The sequence below is a fragment of the Mytilus edulis genome, chromosome 5 (assembly GCF_963676685.1).
Source record: "Mytilus edulis chromosome 5, xbMytEdul2.2, whole genome shotgun sequence".
In the NCBI taxonomy this organism is placed as follows: Eukaryota; Metazoa; Mollusca; class Bivalvia; order Mytilida; family Mytilidae; genus Mytilus; species Mytilus edulis.
In genome coordinates, this window is record NC_092348.1 from 75,782,403 (window position 1) to 75,804,718 (window position 22,316).

At 31.8% G+C, this 22,316-nt stretch overlaps 1 long non-coding RNA gene across 1 annotated transcript; it reads left to right on the forward strand.

The window, feature by feature from the left end:
- Positions 1 to 5,785: 5,785 nt before the first annotated feature.
- On the forward strand, positions 5,786 to 11,066 carry LOC139522522 (uncharacterized). Its single transcript, XR_011664461.1, has 3 exons — positions 5,786 to 5,942; positions 9,273 to 9,367; positions 10,262 to 11,066. It is a non-coding gene; the product is annotated as an uncharacterized lncRNA (long non-coding RNA).
- Positions 11,067 to 22,316: the final 11,250 nt, after the last annotated feature.

The window sequence follows — 22,316 nt, forward strand, 5'->3', positions numbered from 1 at the left end:
TTTGAGTTGTAAATTTTCCTGAAAAAGCCGTTCATCTAGTTGTAAATTTTCCTAAAAAAGTACTCAATTCCGTTCATCTATTAATATGGGTATAAACAAAAACTGAACAAGAAAAGTATTAGTAAACAGACAGAAAGTCGTTGAATTAATTATTTTACAATTGTTTTAATATATGAGAGAATGTTTTAGTCGAATTTTCTTTAATTACAGATAAATGTATTTTAGTTCAGGAAATGGTTTATTCTTCGGGAACGTCTAAACACCGCTCAGGACCTCCTGAGTACACTCAGGACATACAGAGTGCACTCAGGACCCTTTATAGTCATCGTATCTGCACACAGGATGGATGTTTATATTCGTTATACGCTTCTTATTTTAGAGTTAAATTTTGGTAGAATCTGAAATCGAACTTAGATAGATATGTTAATTCTTATAAAATAATGAGGGCTCGTGTCACTGATTACACAACTACTGAGCCATGAATTATCCAATCAACAAAATTGATTGGATTATCTTTAAAGTTGTTTATGAATTGTATTGTTAGTTCAGTGTTATACCTTTAACATGAATTTGCATATAGAAAAAATAAAATATCTCATTCGATATCATTTTTTAGTTTATTTTTCATCATGACGGGTAAATTAATTTGTTGTGTTTTGCAGTTCACGAATAAAGAAAATTATTTTATATATAGTTGCGTTTTTTTCTGTAACAAGTTCGATTTTTGTTTTTCTGTGTGATTCTTTTATCTCTCTCTAAATCAAGTTTTTAAACAAACACAATGTTAACTGAATATCAAATTTTATTAATTTGTATATCTTTATTCTCAACAAACCATTATACAAGAGAAGACAATTATGTACAATATTCAGTTTAACCTTAACGAAGACTTAGTCGTGGTTTGAACGGATTTCGTGTCAATAAACTGTCTTCGAAATAGTCTTTCTCGCTTTAACAAAAATCTTTTTTTAACAATTAAGTTTAGAATCTTACTACAATCTAACTTACATATTGAAAAAATTATACCCAAAATATAAATAATTATACCCAAAATATCATAATTTTCAACAACAAAAACGGAGACGAAAACGGAGACAAGTTCATTTTCAGAATTTATTTTCACATTGAAATTCGTTTCAGCTTGTGAAACTGGACAAAACGACTTTAATTAGAGCAACAAAAAAACCTTAATAAATGCGGATTTCTTAAAACATTCGTATAACTCAAAAATAAAATTCCCGGACAAGTTCGATAAAAATGAGAAATAACATCCAACTACATGTATATGAGTTTGATTGTTTGAAAAGTACGGCTTTTACAGTTAAGAACGGGTTCCATATACAAAACTTTTATTAATATAAATTCTTGAAAAGTATGAACATTTATTTCCCTTTTCAGACTCGTGCAAAGAATAAATTACTGGTCCAGGACAGGATAATAAAATTAAGAATAAAACTAAAAAATTTATGGAACGAAATTTTAATCAAATACGAAAATCTTAAAACATCGTGATATTCATTTTAAACGTCACACTATTACTTCCCCCATGGTCACACTGTACTAACAACACAATCTATAAACAACAATAAAGATAATCCAATCAATTTTGTTGATTGGATAATTCATGGCTCAGTAGTTGTGTAATCAGTGACACGTGCCCTCATTATTTTATTAGAATTAACATATCTATCTAAGTTCGATTTCAAATTCTACCAAAATTTAACTCTAAAATAAGAAGCGTATAACGAATATATATACATCCATCCTGTGTGCAGATACGACGACTCTAAAGAGTCCTAATTGCAATTATAAATTTTATAGAAGGAAAAAAGGGGGGGGGGGTAGTAAACAAATTTTATTTACGCTCACATAATTCTAAAAAGTTGGCATATGTAAGCTCTCTATAGATAAAGTTAAATTATTTCAGGAGTTTTGAAAAAAGAAGATATACAGTTTAATTTCGACTAAAATAGTGATTCTTTTTATAGAATTGTGATCTCCAAGCGGCCCACATTGTACATCGAATAAGATCTATATTTCTCAACGTTTTCAAAATGAAATAACTTGAATTGAAAACTTCCCAACTGTGAAAATTTGTTATTTCTAAACGTATTTAATTATTAATTCGGAAAGAAAAATTTATCTAGCATATTCATATATTTTTATAAATTTTTCCAAGGAAACCTTTTTTTTGCAAAGTTTACTTCTATGTGTTTATAACCATCACCAGAGACATATTCTCTGCCATCACCAATTAGTCTTAATTATTAAAGATCAATTGACCAAATTCAAATGATTATATTGAATATGATCATCGGTCATCCGTGACGTATTCCAAATAACGGCGCATGCCGATAGATAGATAGTTTATTAATTAGCGTCTCCCCATTTAAATTTCATCAAGGGGACTTTATTAAACCAGTTACTATACAAATCCTTGATAAAACTATCATATGTACCTGTACTTATTAACATTTTTAAAACAAATTACGAAAACGTTTAGTGTAAAAATCACCGAATATAAATGTTTCTTTCTGCCTAAAATATATTTGCAGGTTTTGGCATAACCACCCCCTTTTCTGAACGATCAATGCATTTGAATGGGGACATATGGTTGGAACCACCCCTCCCCCTTATCAGACCAAATGACTTCCCAATTAGCAGAGGCGGGTTAAGTCCCCCCCTAAATCATGGGAAACAAATGGTAGATTATATAGGGAATCACGGAAGCATGACTGGACGTGACCCCTCTAAGGTAGTCAATGAGTCCCCACTTATGAAAATTTCTGGATCAACCATTGCTTAGTTCTATTTATCTTTGGTCCTAGTGTGAAATAAAGCCAATGGGTCTTTTTAAACACATCTTCATACATGTATACGTTTTCTCACCTTTTTTTTTCATGCAAAATTGAAATTATGTTTACTCAGTGCGCAATTACTGTAGTTTATATTTGCTACTTTTCTTCTTAATTTCATATAAATGATGTTTTGATTTTATTTTTTTCTCGAAAAATTAGTGGTGTTGAAATAGGGAATGGACACAGATACCTTATCACATTTTAACAACAGAAATGTTGTATAATGTCATCAATCTGTATTACACATAGACAGGATGTGCTGTAGAAAACTATACGTTATACACACCCGAGAATACACGCACTATCGTAATAGAAAATTACTGTATGTTATAGTTACCTGTAATCAGCTTTGCAACACCATGTCATGACAGTTCAAAAAGATTTTCTTCAAATCAAAATGGAATATTCATTTTTTCTTTAAAATTTAAAACTTTAAAAAGTAGACTTTGACAAAATTATGAAATACAAAGAATTGAACAATTTCAAATCGTATTTTAACAAAGATTTAGATATAATTTTACAACGATCCTAAAAAAATATCCAAACGAACGTTGAATCAAACGATATGAACCTACGCAGTTTTATTTAAGAATTGAATGCTTCTTTTTGTAAATTTATTGGGGTGTAAAAGCGTTGACCGAAGTACATTTTGTATGAAGCGCTAAAAATGTACGCATGGTCAACGCTTTTACAACCCTATAAAGTTACAAAAAGAAGCATTCAATACTTATAATTACATTTTTTTAGCTATGATCAAGAAAAAACGAATTTTATATTGTTTTTATTTAATTCACCTGCGCACTTTATTGTGGGACCACGTGCTATCATGAATGAAAAGTTTTATTGAGTGATACAATTGCTTACGGAATAACACGTGATGTGCTGTTAGCTAATCAGAATAAAGTATTAAAAAGAAACATACATCTAATGTAATTATATTAAAATACTGACACACACCAGTTTGCCATCTCAGTGTGCAAGGCAAGGGTGCTTGGTGAGGTGCTGGAACTTGATGTACATGTATCATTAAGTTACAGTTCTGTTGGATTTGACTGCCTTTTTACAGAGACTTTCTATTCTTACTGTTGTCAGTTAGTATAGACTGTTCCTGGCTTAGAATGATTCTCTGCTCAGCAAATGGTGCGTAATTAGCATTTGATTCAAATTTCTTGTAGAAGTAAAAAACTTTATTCAGGAGCACAGTCTGTATTATCGTAAATGATCGTAAATAACTTCGAGATTTATGTCATTGTGGATCGCAAGTTTATTCTGCTGCTCGATCTATGCACGGAGGGGGGGTCTCTTCCTATATAAAGGTATATACATATGTGCCGCTGGAATGGGTCCCTTTTTTGATCCGTCAAATATATCAATGGGGTGCAATTTTACCGAGGAAATATATCAATAGGTAGTAATTGACCGATTGTATATGCATATAGGTACTATTTGAGCTGATAAATATATGAATGGGTTATGATTTCGCTGTGAAATATATGTATAGGTAGGGATTTCGCAATTATTCAATATATGAATGGGGGGTGTTTTTAAAATCCCAGCTGCACACCTGTACCCAAAATCCCATGTTGAGACCCCCCGTGGATCTATGCTAATCGATGTTCAAGTATTTCATATTTATATTTATTCGTGAGGCCCTCGTCATCATTTATATTCACTAAAAGATTTAATAATTATAGCGAAAAAAATGCGAAACATGGGGGAAATAATATATTTTTAGTAGCATTATTATTTTAAAATCCCCGGCCGTTACTTGCAAATTTAACTCTAAAATGAGAAGTGTATAACGAATGTAACGAATGTAACGTGACGGTACCCAAATTGCACCTATTATGACAGTTTTTTCACCTAAGTTTTTTTATGATAAAGACAAAAATTTCCATTCTGTGTTTATTTTGTAGCCGTATCCTTTATTATATAGGTACACCAATTTGATTTTTAATCCATATGGAGTCATAGAAAAATTGGTCTAAACTGACCTCCAAACCATCAATGATTCTGAAATGAGGAGTACCCAAATTCGCACTGTCAAAATTCTAATAACAGAGCTTTTGTTTAATTTCTTCAAATATTTTGAACAATTGGATATTAGTCCATGCTTCCCTCTTTAATTTTTTAAATGGATACTTGTAACATATTGTATTTGATCATTTTAAAAAGATGACGTTTTGATGACGTCGCCATGCGACGTTTCAGTACATTTTGCTTTTTCAGTAAACACTTCTCCTGTTGATAAATACTGTGAACGTTTTGTGCATATCTAAATAGTTTTACCTATGTTGAAAGATGTGCATAGTATCAAATCATAAAAATACAAATTGTTTACGGTCTCTAGGAAATCTTGTAAGATTATTTTTACTATTTTGGCTTAATAGGTGCAATTTGGGTACTCGGTGCAATTTGGGTACCGTTACGTTATACATCCATCCTGTGTGCAGATACGACGACTATAGGGAAAACGGTACTATTTATTCTGTCATTGGCGACAATGTTAACATTTTCTAAATTTACCACTTTTTAAGATAAAAACCTGGATAAAACAGTTATATGTTGTGTTAGTACTTTATTACTCTGTTTTTAAATTTAAAGCCAAATAGTATCATGACCAACTTCCAACGGAGCTTGTTTATGTCATCCATGCCCACCGTCATTTTGCACCAAATTTATGAAATTTTGCAAGTCTTTTCGAATAATTCTCTAGAAAATATTTCAATAGGTTTTAAAATTTATATTGTAAATATACACACTGCAGTTATTCATAGATAAATAAAAAATATATTGTACCCTTACATCCAATCACAGCGCTCCTAATTTGACTTCCTTCACCTGCCTTGGGTACACAAAAGGCCAACCTAATGCTTGGAAAATTAAATACTACCGTTTTCCCTATATAGGTCCTGAGTGCACTTTGTATGTCCTGCATGTGTGCACTCAGGATGTCCTCCTGAGCGGTGTTTAGACGTACCGGGAAAATCTTATCTGATTCAGGATCAATTCATCGGTTACACTCCCCTATCACCAGTGAATCTTTTTTGCTGACATTCTAAAAAAGTATTGTGTAGTCCATGTGTAAGTGTTCACTCTCAATTTACACATGTGATTTTTATACCCCCGCTTTAAAAAAAGGGGGGGGGGGGGGGGTATACTGTTTTACCTCTGTCTGTCCTTCCGTCAGTCCGTCCGTCCCATGAATATTTTTCGCCACATTTTTCTCAGGAACTACAATACAAGGATTTCTGAAATTTGGTTTCAGGGTTTATCTAAGTCAGCTATACCGTGTGAAGCGTTTTCAGATTGATCACTTGACAACTTCCTGTTTACCGAACACTTGTATGATTTTACACATGATAGCCAAGTTGAAAATTTTCGTCACATTTTTCTCAGGAACTACAATACAAGGATTTCTGAAATTTGGTTTCAGGATATATATAAGTCAGCTATACCGTGTGATGCGTTTTCATATTCATCGCTGGACAACTTCCTGTTTACCGAACACTTGTATGATTTTACACATGATAGCCAAGTTGAAAGTTGAAAACTATCAACCTTATTTATGTACTAAAAATTGAAGAACAGATATGTTACACATAAAAAAACGATTCATCACTCGACAACTTCCTGTTTACCGAACGCTTGCATATTTTTACACTAAATGACTATTAATATTATCCACTTGCGGCGGGGGTATCATCAGTGAGCAGTAGCTCGCAGTTTCACTTGTTTTAACATTCCCTGGACTTCTGCAAAAAACAATTATTCAGTTCACTGATTAAGATGGAAGGTAAACGAACAGAAAGTCACAGGACATTCCGACAAAAAGTTACAGGACAAAAAGTCAGACACATGTCAGACTAGTCCAAATAATTATAACGTCTGGCAAGGCTATTTTATATTTTTCTGGGACGCCTTCCTACGTCTCAGAAAAACGTCATAATTATTTGGACTAATGTCAGACATAAAGTCACAAAGTTGATAGGACAAAACATGCAAAAAGTCACAAACAATTTGTTGACAATTGTTTGAATATAAACGAAAAAGATTTTGAAATATCTTCTTTTTATTACATATACTCATTTTTGATTTAAGGAAATTATTCATAATATAAAAAAGAAGATGAGGTATGATTGCCAATAAAACAACTGTCCACAAGAGACCAAAATGACACAGACATTAACAACTATAGGTCTTTACAGCCTTCAACAATGAGCCAATATAAAAAAGATGTGGTATGATTGCCAATGAGACAACTGTCCACAAGAGACCAACATGACACAAACATTAACAACTATAGGTCACTGTACGGATTTCAACAATGAGCAAGCCCATGCTGCATAGTCATGATAGTCAGCTGTAAAAGGCAATCATACCATAACTTTTTTTTATATATTTACATGTAAAAAAATACATGCAAATGTAATCAAAAGCTGCACAAAAACCTAATGATTTTTGTGCGCAAATGTAATGGTAATGTGCGCAAACCTAATGCACCGATTTATTTGTTTTTAACAAATTTAAATTACATTTAAGTTGCTACATCATGTTCATGTATAAAACTTCAAGAAAAATACAAAAAGAGTGTTTTCTTGTTCAAAGAAAAATAATCTCAAAACTGAATTGTGACTTTTTGTCCTGTGACAATGTGTGACTTTTTGACCGTGACTTTTTGTCCTGTGACTTTCTGTCCTACATTCAGGTTGAATAGGGGAGTTTGGTTGACCCTGTCTCCCTCTATCTGAGACTTCTATCTCAGTGATGAGCTTTATGTTTCATGTATTGTGCTTGTCATATATGTATGTGGGATAAAAGCTCTACAGAGCTTATGTTGTATTGATATATATGTATAACCGACAATAAATAAATCATTTTTGGTAGCCCCTAACAAGTAAGAATTAGGTTACTTCTTTTTGTTTTGACATCTTGCAAGGGTTTTTATACCCCTGTTTTAAAATTATACCCAAACTTTAAAAAAGGGGGGTATACTGTTTTACCTCTCTCTCTGTCCATCCATCCTTCCGTCAGTCCATCAGTCCGTCCGTCCAATGAATATTTGTTTGTCCCATTTTTCTCAGGAACTACAATACAAGGATTTCTGAAATTTGGTTTCAGGGTTTATATAAGTCAGCTATACCGTGTGATGCGTTTTCATATTCATCGCTGGACAACTTCCTGTTTACCGAACACTTGTATGATTTTACACATGATAGCCAAGTTGAAAGTTGAAAACTATCAACCTTATTTATGTACTAAAAATTGAAGAACAGATATGTTACACATAAAAAAACGACAATCACTGAATTATAGGATCCTGACTTGGAACAGGCACATCCATAACAAATTGGCAGGGTATAAGGAACTTTGAAAATGTTTAGTTTTTGTGGTTTGGTCTATTTTCCGGATACTGTAAGCAATAAGGCCCCTTTATTTAGAGAATGAAAAGATTGAAAGATGCACATGTCTGTCTGCCATATTTTATATGAACTTGACCTCATTTTCATGGTTCATTGGGCAATGAAACACTGCATTGTTTTGTCAGTTTATCATATATGTTTAAAGTTACAGGTAGATTATATTTGGTAAATATGAAACAATTGTAAGGTGTGCATGTTTGAATGTCAGATTCATATAACCATAGATATAGGAAGATGTGGTGTGAGTGCCAAATGAGACAACTCTCCATACAAATAACAATTTAAAAAGTAAACCATTATAGGTTAAAGTACGGCCTTCAACATGACCGCATTTTATGGTTCTTTGGTCAATGATAAGTTTTCTTGGTTTTGTCATTTTATCAGATTTTCTAAGCATAGGTCTACTTGTTGTTGTATAGAATGACTACAAGGTATCATATAAAAAAAAAGAAGATGTCTGCCTGCCAGGGTTAATTTTACTGTGACCTCATATTCATAGAATAATGATAATATTCATGATATTGAACAGCAAGAATGATGAGTAAGTTGACGTTATATACAAATAAGGCAAAATTTTCAGTTGCCTACTAATTATGTAATAGTAGTTATTCCATATTGGTATTATTTTAGTAGGTTTCTCTATACGAATTGGATTTTGAATAAAAAAAAAGCATATTCACCTGGGAAAGTGTTATTCACCGCGCTTAACATCAGGCGCTTTTACATGCAACGTTATGGTAAAATGTTTCATGTAAAATTTGTTTTGGTATATGTTTTCTTCTCTCGGAATATGGAATAAAACAATTACTGGCTTTTGTTTCGGTAAATATGGGGTTTAATTGACGCTTGAAAAACTGATATTCACTTCGGACATCAGCCTCAGTGAATATCATTTTTTCAAAAGTCAATAAAACCGCATATTTACCTTATCAAAAGACAGTAGTTGTATATTATTTTTGTCATTAAATGAGGTTTACCCTTTTATGTGTAGGGCAAGAAGCAAGAACATTAAAGATAAAGGCGAAACTATAAACAGAAGGAATTATCAACAAAATTAGATTTACAGAGGTCAACAAAGCCTAAATGGTAAGTCCACTGTTATAAAAGTTTTTGTCCTTGAATAATGATTAAATACTTATAAAAATAAGATGTGGTATGATGAATGAGAAAACTATCCATCAGAGTTCAATTTAGTGGATGTAAGCATTGTAATTACTTATTAGAGGCCATTGATGACCTGTAAGTATAAATGAGAAAACCCACACCCTATACATGTTATAGTAATCTATAAAAGACAACACTAACCAAATTTGAAACAAAGCATCAATTCGAACGTCAAATATACCAGACTAATTTATAAAAACAAAAAATTATGAAAAATAAAAATGACGGATATGAACCAACATCAACCACTGAACTATGTACAAGCTCCTGATATTGGACGGGTATAATATGGCTGGGTTGATTAAAAAATAAGAAGCACTTAGCAGTCTGATTTCCAATGAGACATTTCTCCAATAGAGATCAAATGACATTTAAGGAGACTCTAGGGTATAACAATTTCAGAAAAATATTTAATATTTTTTTTTCATAAGTCATTTTATTTATAACTTTATTAGTTGTTACTTTATCATATGGTACACCAAATAATTCAAAACAATCAATTCGGTTTGGCCCCAGATGACTTTTAAAATGTATATATCATTGAAAAAGCTCCAAATTATCTCCCTTTGGTGCAAAATGCCATTTTTTTGGCATTAGAAATGTAATATCTTTTTTAACTCATCGGTGGCCTATATTTTTTTATTATAATTTTTAAATAAGCTGTACTTAAACTTAACTATTATAAAATTTAAGCGATTTCTGTAATTTAGTACTTGAATATTCAAATGAAAGTTTATCATAATATTCATAAACATGATAAAATAGCCATTTTATTGATCTCTTCACTGATCATTTTTGATTTTTTTGTATTTGTAGGTCAGACATCTCGATTTTTATGATCATCATTCAACAGATCAATACTGAACGGAAAACTTAAAGTTGATATTTTTCTCCACAATGCGACTTTTTATTAATTTGAAATGGAACGTGTTTTTTTCCTACATTTATTTGAAAGAGGAAATTTCAACATGATGACTATAAACAAAAAGGAGTCATATCATCACGATCATTGATGCACAAGAGCTTGATCATATAAATACAACAATGTAATTATCAATTAAAAGATGGAACAAATGAACAAAATATTAGTATGTTGTTGTCCAAATAAACTTGCTTTGTCTTCTCATTTGAATCTCTCCATTCAATAAAGATGTACCGAGGAAGATCTTTGAAGAACAGATTGAAAAAATGATTTGTCTAAGAATTGCAGGAATATTCTAGTGAATGAAATTATTTATTGACTTCACTCTTAAATAGTGGACTGAATAATTGTACATAGCAAGTTGTGAATAAAGAAAACAAAAACTTTAACAGAAAGTGTTTATATTATAAATTTGCAAATATGAGCATACTATTATGTACACCACAAAGGTATATAATTCAAATTGTTTGCATATACAAGTATTGCAATGAAACTATAACAAAGAAAATCTTACCTCATGAAAAGAGTAAACTATTCAGTCAGAATATGAAATATTTTTTCAGTTCTATTTTTCATGATAATAGAATAAACAAGACAATAATTTCAAAACAATACTTTTTCATTTATTTAGACATTTCATCATTTTGTTTTAGTGAAAGGACTTTACTCTTTGACTGTAAATATTATTATACATTCCAAAATAAGAATAATCTTTATTGTCATATAAACAAATATAAAAACATGTTTGTGACAAAATTAAAAACAAAAATATATATATGTATATATAAAAAATATAAAAAAAACTTGTATACATTTAAAACATTTTAGTACCAAACAGCATTCATTGTAACATACACATAACTTTATATTTATATCTATATATTTATAATTTTAATCCCATAGGATTTTATTTTGTCCCATGGGATATTGAAAATCCCATGGGATAATTATAGTCCCATGGGATATTTGTTGTCCCATGGGATAATAATAATCTTGTCCCATGGGACCAAAAAAATCCCATGGGACTACAATTATCCCATGGGACAAAATAAAATCCCATGGGATTTAACCAAAATCCCATGGGATAATGGTCAATCCCATGGGATTTTGCCCTGTCCCATGGGATATTGAAAATCCCATGTTTTTATAAATCAAATAGCAAAATAAATATGCTAGTAACAGTAGAAAAACAATGAAATTATTGAATCCCATGTAATTCCGCACATTTTGGTTATATTCATGACATTGTAGCTCTTGTTGGAGGCGGCGGCGGATTTGCAAATGAGTGTTTTGCAAATTAAAAGTGTCCAGTGTTCATTGTTAGTTTCTCCAGAAACATAAATACAGTATTCATTTTGTATATATTTGTTTGATTCCGATTGAATTACATACTTTTGATAAGATTATTATCTTTCTGTTTTCCGATCTAATATTAATATTTTAACCAGAATGTTATCTCCCGTAAGTCTAGTATGATGAAATACACAGTATCCCGTGGTTAAATCTTCAAACATAATTAGTTTACATGTTATCGAGACAACAGACAATACCACGTTATATATGACCCAGATACACACAGTGCACAGTGGTCGTTTTAAAACAAATATAATTGCGTCGTCAAGGGCCATCAAGGGACCATATGAAAGACGTAGATAACAACCTGTTAAGACCTGTATGAATGACCGAAAACTTTAGAGATGTTCCGAGAATTTTTTTCTGACTTCCGGCCGAGAGATATCGAGTGGCCCATAGACACATCCAAAACTCGCCAATATAAGGGGTTCATGCAATAAGAAATTAAAAACAATTCACGCTGAAAAACATTCTACTAATGAATTAACTTTAAGGGAAATTCAAAACGGAATGTTCTTAACCAAATGGCATAATCAAAAGATAAACAAACTCATAATAAATACCAGGATTGCAATCTTATATCAAACGAATGGACAATAACTGTCATATTCCTGATTAGGTATAATCATTTTTTATGTAGAAAATGATGGATGGAACCTGCTTTTATAGCGCTAAAACTCTTACTTGTATGACAGTCGCATCAAACTCCATTATATTGTCAACGATACTTTAAAAAACAGACATGATAGGTAATATTGTTTTAAATAGGGGTACAGCAGTCATCACCGTGTCCCAATCTTTATTAGAACAAAAACAAACAAATACTTAACAAAGAAGTACAAAACAGCATATATATATCAACTTTAACAACCACGTCCATTGCTTATTTTTTTATTATTTTATCTATGTATGTTAAATCAACCCATAAAGGATTGAAATATTTTAGGTCCTGTGATCGAATGCATGGCTAGATTAACATCATCTCTGGTGTAGGATCGAGTATTTGACGTGACGTCAGAATGTAAACGTCACACAGGTAGAGATATAAAATAGTTTTGTTGTTCAAAGTATGCAAAATTTACAATAGAACAATAAAATACTGACGGGATGTTTTAAAGTACAGAGTCACGTCACAGCAAAGAAACAAAAACAAAAAAGCCACACGGATAAAGCACACTAGCAAAAAATGAATGATGATAAAAACAACACATATATGGGATCCATAAGTACCGAGCAACTTCAAATGATATAACCAAAAAACCTACCAAGCAGTAAAAGTAGTATTAATAAAGACAAATAAAAGAACAATAAACATCGTCAGTACGCAGAATCTTTACACCAGAAACATCATGTATTATTTGTGAAGTTAATAAGGAATATCTATCAACAAGGTCTTGGTACCTTCCGAAGGGGGAAATTAATAATTTCAAAGTTAAAATCGTCTCGTTTATAATTGTGCTGGTACTGTGATGACTGTGTATGTCAAATTCGAGGTTTAAGTCTAAAAATGAGGCGGAGGAAGCCGTGTCTGTTGTTTCTTTAATGCCTAGTTCTGGGGGATATTTTAATAAAACCCAATCAGAAAAGTTCGCATTTTTAATAAAAAGAACATCATCAATATTTCTGAAAGTGAAATTACATAATCTGGCTTCTTTGATCTTCCTTTTTTGTTTTGTTTGAAGGAACTCCGATTAGTATGAAAATAAGAAGAGGTCGGCAAAGAGAGGACCACAGTTAGTTCCCATAGGAATGCCGACAATTTTCTAAAAAAGTCTACATAGCCAGAAATTGGTAGTGGTTTTGCTAATTAATATTCATAATATGTAAATGAGAATTGTACCACGTGATAGTACTTTGAACTGGACTGGCTTGATAGGCTTGATATCATTAAAATCTTTAAAACACGGATATTATAAGTTGCCCGTCACAGAGTCCTCATTTACAATCACTTTGATATTTCCGTAAAGTTGTCAGGCGGTCAAAATCAAAACAATGAACGCGAATTTAGTGAATTTTTCGTGCTTTCGTGAGTTTATTCTTCTTGAAATAGTAACATTTTAATTTTACGTGGGAACCTAGAGTTCAACGACTACACAGTCATACAAGGTTTGGACTTGCTTATTCTTTGGAAATTCAGGTTTCATATTTCACCCCGGCAACCTGTTTTTGTAATGACGTTGTAAGCCAATTTTCAACACGAAGTTTGCAAATTTGACGTTTCAGCCATTTTAGCCTGTATTTTACACTGCAATGTTAAAAGCCTCTCGCTTCGATTTTTAAAATAGCTTAGGAACCTGTATTTTTGCAACAACAGTCATTATGTTTCGTTTAAATGGTGTATATTGTTGTGTATATTCATTTTCTGCCCCGGCAACCTGTCTATCACTTAAATTAAAATTAAAACAGACATTTTTTCAAAATTCCCTATCATTTTAATGTAATTTCCGTGACCCGTATCCGATTTCTTTAGTATAATATTCAAATAAGCAAAGTGGCGTTGATTTCTGGATATGACCTCCAAATTCAACAAATATGTTGTCGATAAGGAACTCCAGCATAATGATTAATTGTTCTTCTGTGTAACATGATTTTTCCTTTTGTTCACGTTAACTCAATATGTCTTATGATATCCCTAAGTAATAAATTTAGTATATTCTTCTATGTTTATGTTGAAAACATTGTGAATTATTATTTCTCTTAGGCCATTTTCTTATGGGGAATGGTGGTATACAGGGTTGAAAAATCAAACGTTTTGATTGAACTAATTTCAGAAAAAGACAGATTTTTAAAATTATCCATGCGTTCTATAATTCTTTTAAGAATCCACATATGGTTGATACCACTCAGCGATTTAACAGTTTTTCAGTATTTCTGAAGACCCTCTTTAAATACAAAGACAATATTTTTTTAAGCTTTGTCCGCAGGAACAACATCACACTTACCATGAAGAGTTGATAGACATTTTACGGTCTCTTTGTTTCCGAGAACAGATCCAAATTCGGAAACGTTACGGTATTTCCGTTTCTTTTTTAACAGATGTTGAAGTTAAAATATGTTTGAATTAAAAAAATAATGCATACAGACTGTGTCCCCTTTCACAGGTAATGCCTGCTTCATATTCATATTATCTTAGAAAATATTCTCTCAAATACTTCATAACCTCAATTTTATCTTTTTCATAGATCTATGTTACATTTGTAATAGATGTTTTAAATTTGAAAATATAACTGTCTCGAGTGGATAAGTATCGTATAAAACTCAATGCAGTGGTAGAATCTATATTTAACTGCTTACAAGATATGACATTTGTTAGTTTATTAAACAACTGAGTGTTTAGTTTACCCTGTCTCCCTCTTTATGATCGTCATAAAACGTTGGATAACATTTATCTATAAACTGATATTGAAGGTCAATGGGACAAAGAACAAATTACGATCAATAGTGCATTATTAACTTCGCAGAGAAATTACTGTTTGTCTATTTGAGAAAATTGAGAACAGACACATTTCAACTGCACTGGCCTGCATATAACAACCGTTTGCGACTGTTCAATGTATTTACCGATTTATCTGATTTCCAAAAATGAATGATATATGAACATCACGAGATATATAACTTATTAGGATGACGAAATTGTAACATACAATAGTGGAGACAAACATAAAACATAATGGGAACTATATTTAGATACTGGAAATCATACAAGACATCGTGTTCTTAGTCGGAAAATGCCTGTATCAAGTTTGGAATATGACAAGTGTCCATTCGTTTGATGTGTTTTATCATTTGATTTTGCCATTTGATTAGGGACTTTCCGTCTTAAATTTTCCGCAGAGTTCAGTATTTTTGTGATTTTACTTTTTTCCAGTATTATCAGTTTTCGTGATTAGCATAGTTGATAAAAATGAAAATATGGTAGTAAACTGCAATTGATGGTAAGCCTGGCAAATATACACTACAAATTATGCCATTAAGGAGCAGCTAGAAAAGTAAGTGTATAGTTAATTTAGAAATAACTATTGCATTTGAAGTATATATATTGCGTGTCATACGTTGCAATACTCACAAAACATATAAACATTAATTTTGCTCATAATATTTAATATTTTTCGTAGAAACGAATAGATGTTCATAAAAACAAAAACAAAATATTTTTACATTAAAGTAAAATAATCGTTCATAAAAGCAGAATAATCATTCGTAAAAGTAAAATAATTGTTCATAAAAGTTAAATATTTATATTCATAAAGTGCAATATATATTCAAACACACAAATTTCTATTAAAAAAAAGGAAAGTATTTGTCCATACATAGACAATAATAGTGCATTGACTTGATATATCAACGATATAACGATATAAGGATATATCGTTGATATGTCAAGTCAATGCACTATTGTTGTCTTTATAATGTAATCTACAAAAACATTTCCAATTGTTGATAATTGTGTTGGTATTATTTATTTGATTCAAATATATAACACAATAAAATGTACATTACCTGTTGCAGCCCGCACTCGATGGTGAACGAGTTCGTTTGAGTATGGACTAAAATATCATAATTAAGCATAAACATAATGATTTATTAGGTACAAACAAAAAATATTAACATGAAAAAATGTTTTACCAAAAGTTGTAAAACAAATAAGTTTGAGTAGTTGGATACATTGGAAACAAGAACAGGCTGAAGAGGTCGTTTGAATAGTTAAATATAGTTTAGGCAAGTTCTATTTAAATATTCATGAGGAAAAGTGATTTCGGGTCAGTGACTGTATATGACATAGAAATATACAGTCAACGCATTTTGACTGCTCAAGTAGAACAAGTGCAGTATGAAATAAAATATATGTTCTTAAAAATCTATAAACAAAGGTCAATAATTTACACCAAGACATCAGTGTTATTTGGTTGGGTATGCTCTGAAGCCTGATCGGATGGAACTGCAGACCTGGACTTTGGTCTGAAACCCAGACACGATCTAGAGGCGAGACCAGGACTTAGAAACTATATTGAAAAGTGGCTACATTTACTAGCATGAGGTTGTCTATTTCTGTACCATACAGAGGGAATGTGGTTAAGTTTTGGAACACTGGAATTAGATGTATGATTATATATAGAGAGGTCTTTAAATAAGACCAACCAGTAAATTTAATATGTTAAACAGTTAAGGAAAAAATAAAAGTATAAAGAGTTGTGAAACGATACTTATATAATATATTGATATACGAAGATGATGTTTTACAATCGTGTTGACAAAATTGGACAAAATGTACAAAGAATAGGAAAAATGAATGCAATTATACCCCCTTCCCTCCCGCCCTAATTCAGGCACTCATTTGTAGAATCGTTGACGAGTTATTTGAACTACTCTTTCTTTTGAGTATATTACAGAAACAGATAATACTGAATAGGAAATGTCATCAGCAGGGCAGTCTCTCATCATAAAGAATAATGTTAGCGTAATTAGGTTTCGTAGCGGGTTATTTAACAGTGTGCACCACATTTTTTATGTTATTTCGAATAGAAGGAAAAAATATTACAGTCATTTCTTATAATAATTTAATTCTAAAATCCATTTTAAACCGTGGATAACCATGAAAAAACGTTGATGACGTCACGGTCACATGACTAAATTATGTCTATTGGCTGATAACAAAATAACGTCAGCCAATCAGAAGACGCGGTACATCCAAAATTAGATTATTTAATAATACATGTAATTACATTAGACATTTGTTAGATGTATGTTTCATTATAATACGTTATTCTGATTGGCTAAACTGCAATCTCGCGGTATTCTTTAAACAACTTCATTGACACAATAAAATTTACCACTCATGATGACACGAGGTCCCACAATAAAGTGCATAGTTTAATTAAATACAAACTTGAGAAAAATCATGTTTTCAGGATCCTAGCTCAAAATTGCTTTCGCGCTTCATACAAAATGCATTTCGCTCAACGCTTTTACACCCCAATAAAGTTACAAAAAGAAGCATTCATTTCTTAAATAAACTCGAACATTGGCGAGTTTAAGTTTATAACATCGATATATAAAGTAAAATTGTTCAATCGGTGATAATTTTTCTATGTAAAAAAGACTTTTGTAAGTTTTAAACTTCGATAAAAATGGACAAAATGTGCTGTAAGAAGAACTTGAACATTCTAAGTTCGATATCATTCTGGTGGTACATTTCATTCATTTGCATCGAAGTTTCCACCTTAATAAAGTCATGAAACATTTGCCACTGGACATAATACAAACAAATAACTACCAATCATTTAAAAATAGCCATGTGTATGTTCTATTTAAATAAGCGATAATATGTCATCATCATATATATGTAATTGCAGATTCATGATACAACAAAATTTGTTTCTGTATTAAAGTATTTTCATTTGTGTTCTTTTATCTCTTAAACACAACTTATTGGTAGGACTCAAGCAAACAGGTCCGACTCCTCTCGACATTGACACTGTCACACGAATGTACCTGTATTCATTTTTTCTATTTACTAGCACATTTGCTGTTGTCGTAAACTCGTACACTCAAACAGGTTCCTTACGGAGTACGCGCCAAACTTTACAAAGTTCTATTTGGTTTACCAGTTTTCCCACTATATATATCTTAAGAGTTGAATGTGTTAACTTTAAATAATTCACTATTGAATTAAGTACAAACACAGTTGCTTAGAGTCAAACCAAACTTATGTTCTTCTCACAATAATTCTGTACACTGAACCAAGCATACAAATCGTTAAGGTAACACGATACCGAATGACGTTACGCCACGAGTTATCGTTCCTGACGTTATCGAATAACGTTCACACATACAAGCCAATGCAGCAGGTTCTGCAATCACAAAGTGATTACATAATAAAGAAATAATCATAACTATGTGACATTTTTAACGGTTACTTTTCTAGATGCAGAGTGCCGAGAGTTTTGATGCAATACGAAACGGTTAACTTTTCGACATAGATTGTTTTATCGTTTTCCGGCAATTCTTCTGCTCATTGTTAACCTTTAAAAATGTATTACGCTACTTTTACTTTTACTTTTAATTCATATTCTGTTTCTTTAATATTTTAGCATCTGCACGATTTATCTATATATGTTCTTATGCAAAATGGACTGAGTTTTATCACTTTATTTTACTCTTAGTTTATTTTTGCAATAAAAACTTTTTCATGATGCACGCCGTATCCCAATGAAATTTTGTTTTGAAAATAGAAATCTTGTCTATAGAAACTTAGGATGATGTGTAAAATAACGGGGAACTGTACAACTATTAATTGGTGTTAAAATGGTCGTCAAAAACACCGCTCGGGCAAAATGGAAAAAGGAAATTTATCTGGATGAGAATACGGATAGAATAAGGCAAACAAGCACAATACAAGCAGACTTTGAAACTCATATAGAAAATAGTTTGTTAGTATGGAATGTAGAAAAGTGGTTTAACTTGGCTATTTTGCCGAATAACATTTCCTGTGTTCCAAGTGTAAACATTCTCATTGGCTGTACAGAGTAAATCTGATATAGTTTCGGAAACATTTTAAAAATAAAGTGCTAGCTTCGTAATATCATAGACCAAGTCTACACAGGACAGACAGCAACATCAGAATGAGCTAGGCCTGAGAAAGTTACCGTAGGCTGAGAAATACATGGGAACTTGATTCGGCAAAAATTTAAAAAAAAATAAAACCAAGTCCCGTTAGAGTCTGATTAAAGCCAGTCCCAAGTATCCACTTGCATTTATAAATATTTTTGTGTGATTTGAGTTGGAAATGATGTACATATACAAGTTCGGAGACAAAATGACTGATAGATAATTAACATAGTTGCCTTTTTAGGTCATTTGTGGCATATTGCTCACATGATATACCCTCATTTTCCAGTGTCAGTCCAAATTTTCTCAACCATCTTCCCGGATCGCCTCTATTACAAAACCTATCTATTATTGTATTAATGCTAACTTGTTCTCGTCCTGAACATGCATGACATATTTGCCACTGGACGTTTAAGCAACCAACAATCAATCCCACAATTTACACCCGTCACTTGAAACTTCAGTTGTTAAAATTTAAATCATTGCCTCTATTTTTTTCAAAGAAATCGACAAAGTTTACGAATATTTACGCAAAAAGAAATATCTACGTTTCCGCTTGCTAATTATGGAAGTGGGGTAACATGAAACTTTATTTGTAAAAGTACAAGTACAAATAAAACAAAAAAATATATGGAACATGTCATTTGTACAAAGAATGATAAATAGAGACATGGGATTTGCAATTTATGAGATAGCAACATCTGGACATTTAACGACATCAAAACCAAAGACATCAAGCAAATTTTGACTAATGGTAATTGGACGAGCATCTTTTTATTTCTAATTTGTAAATTTAGTAAACGTTGGCCCCCTAAATTTGAAAGTATAATTATCACAGTAACATTTCAGTCTCCTAGTACATATGTGTTAAGTCCTAAAACTTTTGTTCTTCTGGAGAAAATTTACTCGGAAGTATTATAGAATGCTTTTTTTCTCCGCGTCCGTTCTACCGTCAATCCCGCACTTGGTGCCGCACTTGGTGTATATAGGGTTTACAGTCTTTTTGCTTCAGGTTTAAATTATGTACCTGGCGTTACTACTCATATTAAAAGTGCGCATATCGTCTGGATTTTCTATATTTTTTGTTCATGACAGGTTGCTGGATTAGGCGTTTTGATAAAATATAAAAGGCACGCAGACTCCGGCTTACATCTCCTACAGGTGGAATTTCAAGCTGAAACTTTTATATTTCGCATTTGCAGTTTGTTTCACTTATAAAGAATGCATATATGATTTCAAGATTTGTTCGTAAATAATTTTCCACAAATGACACTGTGAAATTTTGCATACAGTTTGCAAGGTTTGTCCGACTTGTTGAGGGTATCATTCTTTTAATGTATTTGAGCTTATGATTTCGTCATTTGATAAGGGACTTTGAAGTTTTGAATTTTTTCTTTGAGTTATGTTATTTTATTTTTTAGAATGTGCATTTTATCAGGATCATTATTTTCCCTCATAATATTCACAACTAACAGAATGTTAAACCTTTTTTGACTGGTGCATCAAATGTGTCATAATTGAAGCCTGAACAAATTAAGCTGCGTATCATCATTTTAGTTATTTGACAAAACTTCACAAATGTAATTGAGAATGGAAATGGGGAATGTGTCAAAGAGACAACAACCCAACAAAATGCAGAAAACAGCCAAAGACCCACAATTTAATGGGTCATCTTAAAAAAAACTGCACCCGGAGGAGGTCTTCAGTTTGCCCCTAAACGTAAATGTGTACTAGTTCAGTGAAAATGGACGTCATGTTTAACTTCAAAACATTTTTATAATTGGACTGAAATTAACAATCATATATATATATTTAGTGAAGCCCAGGTGGTCGTGTGGTCTAGCGGGACGGCTACAGTGCAGGCGATTTGGTGTCATATCTCAGTAGCATGGGTTCGAATCCCGGCGAGGGAAGAACAAAAAATTTGCGAAAGCAAATTTACAGATCTAACATTGTTGGGTTGATGTTTAGACGAGTATATATATATATGAAACTATCAAAGGCCAGAGGCTCCCGGCTTGGGGTAGGCCATAAATGCGGTGAAGTTAAACGTGTATATTAAGTAAACATGCCTTTGTTGATCTTGTGTGGGTTTTTTTTAATGTCAGTTCATCTATGTTATAACGACAACAGACAATAAATGCCGGAGATAAATAAACTATTGTAAAAAAACAAAGAGGAAACATAACCATACAGCTGTTACACGTTTACTAATATTCTGAAATGAAAAGGCTATGTTTTGCACTGACCGCAAACCTAGATACAAAAGGTAAAACGGCACGTTGCAACTCCCAAGGTATTTTCAAAATCATCCAATCCCATAGCTGTATTTAAAATTCCGCGAAATGTAATGTCACGTGCGGACAAATAGTCTCACAATGGTCCAATAGGTTAAATAGTTCAACGCTTGCAATTTGAAAAATAGTCAAAATAATGCATGTGTGGTCCGTGTAACACTTATCAATTCAAAGTTTTAAAAAGTTTTGAAATTTTAGATTTTTGGAATTTTGATCAAAGTTTTAAAATATCAAAATTTCAAATTGTGTAAAAGTTTTGAAATTTTGAAATCTTAACCAAATTATTAAAATATTAAAATTCTAAATATCGTTTTTAAATTTGATAGTTTAGAAATTTGATCAAACTTTTAAAATACTAAACCTAACGTGCAATTTTGATTTTTTCACTTTTTGAATGTTTGGTTTTTTAAACTTTTGATTAAAATATCAAAAATAGAAAAGGGGCAAAAAGAGGGGTACCTGTAAACTGGGAAACGAAATAAAAGTGAAACGAAACGAAACAGAATGAAATGAAAACATGCTGATACATAAAAGTTAATGTATAGAATAAAGCCACAGGTACGGACAGTTCTATGAGGTGAAAAATAGGATGACAAAATAAATATTTCTCAAAAGAAGAGAATTCATTTTGAACCAAGACACACGGCTCTGATAATGACCATTTTACATGATGATTTACCCAGCACCCATA